Source organism: Chanodichthys erythropterus, unplaced genomic scaffold (assembly GCF_024489055.1).
Source record: "Chanodichthys erythropterus isolate Z2021 unplaced genomic scaffold, ASM2448905v1 ctg002040_np12, whole genome shotgun sequence".
NCBI classification, from domain to species: Eukaryota; Metazoa; Chordata; class Actinopteri; order Cypriniformes; family Xenocyprididae; genus Chanodichthys; species Chanodichthys erythropterus.
Genome location: NW_027125676.1, coordinates 120,001 through 130,000, shown reverse-complemented (window position 1 = coordinate 130,000; position 10,000 = coordinate 120,001). Strand labels below are relative to the sequence as shown.

Below are 10,000 nucleotides of genomic sequence, written 5' to 3'. Positions count from 1 at the left end.
GGCCTGGTTAGTACTTGGATGGGAGACCGCCTGGGAATACCAGGTGCTGTAAGCTTTATGTTTTTCTGAAAGTATAAAGAATGTCTTAAATAGCCCACTCTTGGCAGCAGTTTTCGCTTACGGCCATACCACTCTGAGCACACTTGGTACAATCCAGGAAGTGTTTGACTGCAGAAGGGAGAGAAAGGCTCTCCCATGTACTTTCTTTTCTTTAATTGTTTGTTTATTGAAGTTTTGAAACTCCAAGCAGTTTATCTGCTTGGAGGAATAAAGGTTTAAAAATTATGGACGGATCAAACGGTAAAGACCCAGGAACGGCAGGAGGAGCAGAAATGGTGATCGACCAAGATGCAATGGACAATGGATTGAGAGAGCTTAATGGATTGAACAAGGAGTCTGATGGAAAGAAAAGCGGTAAGAAGAAAGTGGAATACCTGAAGGAAGCAACAGTGGTGATGGATATAATGGAAAACAAAGGAATAAATGTAGATGATATCATCAGAGCAGTGACAATGAAAATCGGAAATGGTAAACTACTGGCATTGAGACCAAAGAATGCTTTGGAATATGAACTGACTTTGACATGTGCAGAGGACTGCGAAGATCTGATCAACGGGGTGGAAATTAAGGGACAACTGTGTGGAGTAAGGAGGTTGGAGTTGAAGGAATGTGTGGTCTCTTTTATCCACCTGCCTGCATATATGGAGGATGGAAAGATTGAAGATAAGTTAAAACTGTGGGGAGTTACCCCCATAACAAAAATAAGGAGGAGATTGTACCCTGGAACGGACATTGCAGACGGCACAAGATATGTTAAGATAAGATTTCCAAAGGAGCTAACATCGCTGCCTTATAGTGCCAAATTTGAAACATCAGATGGAGAAAGGTACTTTAGGGTGATTCATGACGGACAGATTAAACTCTGCCGAATGTGCATGAAACCTGGGCATATTTTCAAGGACTGTCCAGATTTTAAATGTTTTGATTGTGCTAAGCAAGGCCATTTTGCGAGAGATTGCAAAGCGGATAAGTGCTTGGACTGTGTAGCGTATGCACACGTATCAGGATAATCAATAAACTTTGGAATGTTCAGAACGCTTTTAGCATGCTGGACTGGGTTGTAAAACCCCCCCAGAGACTGACCAGATCCACATTCCAACACCCCACACACACAGGGACACACAAAAACACACACACAGACAGACACAGAAACACACAATCATACATTTTCAACTGTATTTGTAAACTACCACTATGCTGAAATATATATTTCATATATTTTTAGGGCCTATGCATGTTTCCTAGTGTTTAAATGAGTGTATTTGTGCTAGTGTGCATTTTAACGATACAATTTTGTCTGTAAACCACTTCTCTCCTATGCCTTTCTGACCTATCGAGTTTGGTCTCTCCGTAAAGCTCCGGACACGAGCTAGTCACTGAGATATGTCACACCGCTGATAAATGCATTTTCCTATGTGTTTAATGATACTGTGAAGAACGCACTCCATTTGGAGATCTGATCTGAAAGTCATAAATCATGCAGATTAAGTCGTGAGGCCAAACAAAGGAAAAGCTTTCCCGCCAACTTTGCACCCATGTTATTGGCTACCCCACCTCAAGGAGGTGTGTCGGCTTATCTGTCATAAAAGCAAAGACGCACAATTTGTGTGTTCTCTCCCGATTGTCTCACGAGCATCTCGTGCACGTTTTTCCCGGACCCCTCCGGTGACCACGCGCTGCCACCGCGCTCAGCTTCGGGATCGCCATCTTCCAGCGAAACTCACTCTCGTCCTCAGTTCAAATCTTCCCGCTGAACGGAGGAAGCCAACGAACTGCACCAGCGCTAACCTGAAATTCGACACACGCAACCAATGCAAGTATACTGCCGTTTCTCAATCTTAGATGATGAAACTGATTTCCGTGCTGGCTTAGGACTGGTTGTGAGTTTGCTACTTGCCTTCTCTCTCTTTCCTTCTCTAATTCTATTCTTGTACATAGGTGTGTATTTTCTTGTATATATATTTAGATGTATAACCTCTGTATTCGTAGTTTGCATATATTAAAACGTTATTCATGCTCGATTGTTCTGTTTGTTCTTTCAGCGGAAAACCCAAGTCACTTTAACGTTTTTTCGATCGCTTTATGCTTTAGTTATTTTCATGGCCAGAGAATAACTCCGTTTATAATATTCTGTGAGGGACTTAGTTTGCTGGACAAACGAGCAGTTTCTCTAAATAATTATTAAACCAGAACTAATCATATATGTAATTGATTATAATTCGTTGTAATTGATTCACAATATATGTTTAATTCCCCATTGGGTCGATATATGAATCATAATTTATTCATAACCTTATGAATTATTATATTCATATTTCATCCATAAATTGATTAATAACCGCTACATTTCGTTACATATATTATTTGGTGGAGGATTCGCGAGCAACGTTTTAAACTTGGTTTTCGGTAAAAGAGCAATGTAGAATAATTTTGTATGATTTAACTTACATGCGCGCTTTATTCAGTGAGAAGACGCACGGGTCCTCACTACGCACCGTTAACAAGCTGCTGTTTGTGTCTAGAAACACTGCAGGCATAGCCTTGGTTGACCGTGAAATACACTGCAGTCCATTGATATCTCAAGCTCGTATCTGTGAAGGACGACAATCTTTGCAGTAAGTTACAGTTTTGAATATTAATTTCCGCTTGAATAAACGAATTGAATCGTGTTCAGCGAGTTTAGAGGGTCGTGGCGAGATTCCTGCGACCACTCTTTCGAGGCCTCATTATATTTACCCGCTATTGAATCTGAATTTCTTGTGTCGTCCAAAAATTCACAATAGCCGGTTTGCTCCTGGGTTACGTCGTTTGGACTAGCTACCCAAAACCACGTGATCCCCGTTACAGATCTAATCGGAAAAGCAGTCCGTCTGGTTTATCGATTGATGTGTAATAATTTGGAGCTCGTATCAGCATTCTGATCCAATGTTGATTAGTAACAGCGGCGAAGCAATCCCGCAAAAGTTACATATTCGCGTGCATTAAAGTTTGCACCAAAGGGACTGATTCCCAGAGTTGTGTACCCGTGAGTAAAACGGTACACATATATTTATGAAAGAATCCGCTGAGGTTCTATAGTTGTAATCGTGACCGTGCAGTTAAAACAGCGTAAGGGTCAGAAACCCACAAGCGCGCTCGTTTTTGTATCACGAATTAAAGAAAGGGGATGCAGTAACTCTGACCAGACGCCAGAGGGCAGTCTGCTCAGGTGTGCCACCCCTCCCTACTTATTGGTTGTGTGGACTCAGTGACGCCACCGCGTGGACGTTCTGAGTTAAAGCCGCTCCATACTTTGAACTGAAATTATCTCCAAGTTATCTTTTGCTTCTCTATACTGCGGGGAGTTGTAAAAGTAATTTGCTTTTGGTGGTTATGCTTTCCAATCATTGTTGGAATGTGGTTTACTGATTTAAATTTAATTTAAACACGTTTAAATTTTTAATTTAAATTGTTTCCCTTCCAACAAGGGAATTCACTTTCTGAGAGTGCGCCCCCTGGTGGACACTGTCAGATAAGTCAATTCTCTTTTCCCTTGTATTCTTTTTCCTGTATTCACAGATCTACTTTATTTTATTTTATTTCAGTTTATTTATTTTATTTTTATTCCACTTTGTGTTATTTCATCCATTCCCTTTTTGTCTTTTCTCTCTCTCAAGTTATTTCTTTAGTTTACTTTGGAAATTCATTCCCTTTATTACTTAATGTTTTATTTTATTCACTCTTAGTTCTGGGTCCTGTGTGTTATTGGCTGGCAATAATATTCACGCACACCCAAGCCTCCCTTATTTCATACACTTATTTTTGAATTTAATTAAATAACATTTAATTCAATTTTAAAATTAAGTAGTGTCAATCAGTTGGCATTTTGCTATCAACAAGCAATTCTCTTTAGGAAAAATCTGCAAATAGGGAAGGCTTTCTCTTTTCTTTCTCCCATTCTGTTATTCTATGCACTCATTTAAATTTAATTGAACAAGTTTAATTCAAATTTGAATCAAGTGCCTCTGAATTATCCTCTTTTCGCTTTTTCCCATCCTGTTATTCTATGCACTCATTTAAATTGAATTGAACAGAGTTTAATTCAAATTTGAATCAAGTGCATCTGATTTGTTTTTGTTTTCTGTTATTTTTACTTTTGTTCTGCTTCTAGCTAGTTCATTTTAGACCCCTACTCTTTTATCCTACACACTTAATTAGTTAAATTCTATTTAAACAAGATTTAAATTGAGTTTTAAATTTACAATTAAGTCGTGTTTACCTGATTGTTTGTGCACTTGCAGATAAGGCCCTTTAGCGCCCTGGGGTGAGCTGACGGTTGCTCCAGTGAGTTCCAGTGAGTGGAGCTACCTGGCCTGGCGCTTCTTACACTAACCGTGTGTGAATCGTGGACATTCTGACCCCGTATCACGGGCAACACGCAAGGACATCAGCGAGTTGTGTATCAGGTACAGGGAGGCAACGAGACCCGGGGTGACAACAAGCGGCAATTTTGTTTAATTTCCCTGCTCAGGCTTCTGCATGACAGAACCGCCCGTTTGGAGTAACTGCCCGTAAAGGGGACAGACTCTGAGTTCAGGGAAAACTCAATCTTGACTGGTCACTCGGGCCGTTGGCGCAAATACCTTGCCAAAGTGCGCAATTGTGCTGGTGTTCCCTGTTTGAGAGGTTGCACCGTGGTACAAAGGGGACAGGTGGCCACGGACACCGCAGTAGAGTGTTTGATCGTCGAGGAAAGGTGGCCTGCCATTGAGTTCTTATCTGAGCACCCACGATTCACCCAGGCCTAAATTAGTGACATACAGTCACTTCACCTAATTGAAAGCCACAGAATATTACATATTCTTCAATTACTCAGGTGCGGGCCAACCCTTAGGCTCTCGATCCATACCATCCCTCTAGGTTTTATGACGCAACCGTGCACTCGCCTGACACCGTCATAAACCCAGCTGGAATAGGAAGTTTAAGTTTCACTTCTCCCCTCTAGCCCTTCTGTTTTAGTTTATTGCGATTCTATTTTTATTCCTTTCTATTTGTTTACTGCTCTATTTCTCATTTAATTGCATCCACCCTGTTCTGTTTTGCTTCTCTACTGTGTTTGTTTCTTTCAGTTCATGTAAAAGCAGAGCCTGTGAGAGCCATCACGGAAAACTGAGTAATAGATAGACGACCGAGCAGCGAGAGTCATCAAAGGACTCTTAGGGCTACCGCCTGTCAAAATCTTTATTCAAATCCGGCACTCACCCACACAAATTGACCCGCGTGGTCCTTTTGGCTATCGACAATTAAGTGTCTAGCCTACATTCCACTAACTGTCTGCACCAGTTAACTGGAACCAAACCAAAGAATTATATAATCATGCATTATTATAAGTCGTTAGCCCTGCGCGTGCTTGCATTGGTTCTGTTTGTGCTGTCTTTCTCTCGCCAACAGCAAGCTAACGTGTTCAGAGCAGCCAGCCCCAGCACCCATGGGGACGGACTCAAGACCGGGTTGGGCTCCCTGACCAGCACAATCCTGCCCAACGACGCTGTGGATCCCCAGCACCTAAGCAACGAGCAGCTGGACGACAACCTGAATCGACTAATGGCCCACGATCCAATGCCGAGCTACAAAGAGTGGGCGAGAGTCATCCGAGCCATCGCCCACAACCTCAAGCTCCAGGCGGAGGACGCCCGGAGGAATCAGGCCCAGATTCATCGTCACCACGATCAGCGACTCGTCGAGACCCAGGACCAGCGTTGGACAGCGGACGAATCCAAACCCGAGCTGCAGGAGGAGCTGCAAAGACTTCAAAAAGCCCTTGCAGAGCTCCACCTGGAGGTGGAGCGTAGAAAACTGACTGGAAAACTCCAACACAGCGAAGCTCCCCTAGCCAAAGCAGAGACTACACTGAAAGACAGACACACTAAAGCCCTGACCTGTGAAAATCATCTCAAACAGGCCCAGAAAGGAGTTATGGCTCCGAAACAACAAAGAGACTATGTGAATGAACTTGACACTGGTTACAGAGTACTGAAAAGTGGCATGGGAGGGGAAACACACATCACCGAGTTTCCCTAAACAGTCAAGAAGCCCTAATTCCAAATGGGGTTAAAAGTCCACTGCCCAAAACGTCCAACGGCCAAGAACCTTCGCCAGCAGCTGTCACATCCAACTGCCAGCACCTGCGACAGGTTCTGATCCAAAAGCTTTCTGACCCTGCATCAGATCAAGGGCTCCCTGCTGCCATGGACCTAAAACGGGGCAGACTGAATAACCCATACACTTTCTACAGCCGAATGCAAAGGGGGTACTACGGAGCACGTAACCAGCCAGCAACGGAGGAAGATTTCATCTTCAACCCTCTGCTTCTCCGAGAGCTGCACCCTGCGGTGAGTGATCATCTGGCAGCCTTGGCCTGCTCAAGCAGCATGTCTATTCAGCAGCCGCGAGACTTGGTCGACGAAGCTCAAGCCAAGCAGAGAACTGCGTCTAAAAAGACTGTAGAAATTCCAACCAGTTACCCAGACTCCGATCACTGTCCAGAAACCTGTCCTTACCTTTTTGAAAGACTGAGAAATGAAGCTGAAAGACAAACTCAGACTCTCAAGTCACAAAGATGTGAGCTGAATGTGCAGTCGCACAGTCCAAATGAGGTCCACCTTGAACACACAGCTCCCACACACCACACCATTGGTCGAGTGAGCCTGGTACCTCCTGTGTGCGTAGCGCAAATGGACACGTTTCTCTGTTCCACTCACAAAGACCTGCTAGACTGTTTTGAGCCCTTATTGAACGCCAGACCACTGAAAATCTGGGCTCAAGTGTGTGAACTTCTGCCTTCCCAGTCACCCAGGCCACCTGAGCCAGACGGTCAGGTCACAGAGGTCGCGGGAAATCTCCCAGCTAACCGCGGGAACCCGGTCTTAGAGCACAGTTCAAGTTCGCTACCCGGCACACTTCAACCCACCATAGACTGTAGCTCCCTCTGCTCCAAGGTCATGACAGACTCACAGCTGAATGATGTAACTACAACAGACATTATTCTCACACTGTGGGCAGACAACTCAGCCTTCAGCCACACGCTGTTAAGTGCCCTCATTGAAGGAACACCGGACCTCCCATTTGTCAACATGCAAATACGCTTCCCATTGGACTTTCGTCTGTCAACCATGATGACCGTCAAGGACATCTGCGTTGTGAACTTCAAATGGAACAACCGGCATTTAACCCATCACTTCCTGGTCCTTCCAGACATCCTGATGCACTCTAGTGCTCATACGGACAGTGCAAATGAGTTGTTGTGGGCCCCAATGACTGTACAGCTTCCTGTTGTTCCTGTCAACACTGCCAACTTCCTGTCAGGCCAGACTATCCAACAGGTCTGCATCCTGATCAACATACAGGAACCTGTAGTACCACCTTACACCAAAGGGGGTGCTGTTTGGATCAACATACAGGAAATTGTAGTACCACCTTACACCAAAGGGGGTGCTGTTTGGCTCAACAGGCAATGTGGTCAAACCCTAAGCCACATGCTGGGCTCCTTCACACTGTCACCTGAAGGCGTGGAACTTGGACTTGCTCTAAAAGCCACACCGCTAACTGAAGTGTCACCCTACGTAGTTCACAGCTGGCTCAACGAATGCATGGTCACAGACATCAGCATTCCCAAAGCCCACCATCTAGAATGGATAATGGACCACGGCCCCTATGACTTTGAACGCAAGTTAACAGTCATTAACTTAATACCAGCTGCCATGGTCCCAGAAGGAAGCTTAAGCAACACAAGTTCCACAGCATCCTTCAAGAGCATCTCCATCACTTCCATCAAACTGGTACCCACAGAACAGGTGCACAGAACGGAGCTGATGGAGGACAAACACCTTGCAGTACCCACAGTCGCTAACCAGCCTGCCTGGGAAACTCAGGAAAGCGCTGCACCTCTGACAGCCAACCTGACAGCTAACACCACAACAGAGGAGCCCTTCCCAAGGTTTGAGCCTAAAGGCCAACAGATCCAGAAAGATGCAAGTGCGCTAAAGAATGATGCAGACTGTCGAAGACTCAGAAACGTCTTGCACAAATTCAAAGTGACATTTGACAAAGACCTTTTATGCTGTGGTCTCACTAAACTTCACACAGTGCATAGTGCAACACACCCAAATGCTCCTCCCACCTTAATCAGGCAGTACGAAGGTCACATCGCCCCACATGAACCAGTACAGGAGGTTGTTCATTCAACAGAAGGAAAAGGTGTTATCTGCCCATGCAACAGCACCTATTCAGTCCCTACCTGGTCCATTGTCAAACCAGACAGCAAGTGGCGACCCACCAGCGACTTCAGGAGGCTGAACCAGCAGGTGCCACTGCCACAACGTGCCAGAAAGCACAAGTCTGCACGGAGCAGAGATTCAGCTGCCTGTCAAAACTGCTATAACAGCACACCAGCGTTGACACTTGAGATACTGGTACCCCAACAACAGCGACCAGCCTGTCACAGATACCTCAAAGAGAATGCGTGCCAAGGAATGCCCACGGCCTACGTCGATGGACGTTCCTACAACCATGAGGGCATCTTACAGGCAAGTGCAGGGGCACGATGGTTAAACAACCAACCCTGCCAACCACAGAACAGCAGGTGGGGTCCCCAGTCATGTCAGTATGGTGAAGCAGCAGCGACCCTCAAAACCTTTCAAGTCTCCTCTGTCCATAACATCAGGGAACTCATGTGCACAGACTCACACTTTGCCAGACCTTGTTTCACATGCCATCTTCTGGGCTGGAAACAAACTGGTTTCAAGACTGAATGCAACAAGCAGGTGAAACATCAACACATGTTCCAGACACGTGATCACCTCACCGAAGCACATGACATGATCGTTTACTGGGAAAAGGTGAAAAGATGCTTGAAGCAACCAGGGCGTGACAAAGGTGTGAACGACCAAACTAATGCCCTTGCCAAGACTGGCACACTGCATAACAAGCTATGGTCACACCCACCCCATTCACCCACCCTTAGTGTGGCAACAACAACCCGCAGCCAGCGGACTGTTCCTGCAACATTTCCCACCTTACTGCCACTGCCACTGCCACTGTCAACCAAACTTTCCAACATTTCCATTCGAAATGTTTTGTACCACCACTCAGACCCCTCCAACCTCCCGTTCCCGGCATCTGGTCCCACGGCGGCCCCTAGCAACAAACGACTGCACGAGACCGACCACATGCTGCGTGTGGGAATAAACTTTCTAAAGTATGTCCCTGATGTCCTCACAGCGCCAAAGCTTGTACTGCCACAGGGCCAAAAGGGGGGTGAACTGATATACACCCACGACACACCATGTGCCAAACACCATGGCACCAGAACTACGGACGAGACATTAAAACAAGTGGCGCACTGGCCCAGCATGCAGCAAGATGTGGCAGAGCACGCCAGAGGATGTCAAGTTTACCGTCGTGTCCAGACTGCAAACGCAAAGCACCGAGCTTCACTGCAAAACCGAGGAATCACATTTCCACGGTCAGTCGACCAGAAAGACTGGACGGTAAAACCTCCTCTGATGCTCATGGCCATCACAGACACCGTACAGGAGTCAACTCAGGTGTTCCCCACAGAACTACTGATGGCACGGCAGGTGCCACTGCCGTTGCATCTGTACCAACCAGGAGACTTGAGTCTCATCACAGCCTGCTCCCCTCATCAGCAGCACAACAAGCTCCGCCTACAACTGAGAAAGCAACTCGCAACACAGAGCCAAACCCTGCAAACCACCTGCAAATCCTGGAAAGGTATTGCGGTGGTTCTCCGCACTCACAGTTTCCTGCTGATCCAAACTGCGAACTCAAGGAAGCAACTGTTTACAGTCCTCCAGAATGACTTTGCCCAAAATCAGCTGGTTATAGCTCTGTTGACAGACCTGCTGCGAGAAATTAGCTTCTCTATGGACAGAGTGGCTAT

At 45.8% G+C, this 10,000-nt stretch overlaps 1 non-coding gene across 1 annotated transcript in view; it reads left to right on the top strand.

Moving 5' to 3' along the window:
* The window catches only part of LOC137016712 (5S ribosomal RNA), a 119-nt gene extending 64 nt beyond the window's left edge, over nt 1-55 (top strand). The window contains exon 1 of the ribosomal RNA XR_010894285.1: nt 1-55. This exon is cut by the window's left edge and continues 64 nt beyond it. This is a non-coding gene — a ribosomal RNA (5S ribosomal RNA).
* Nucleotides 56-10,000: the final 9,945 nt, after the last annotated feature.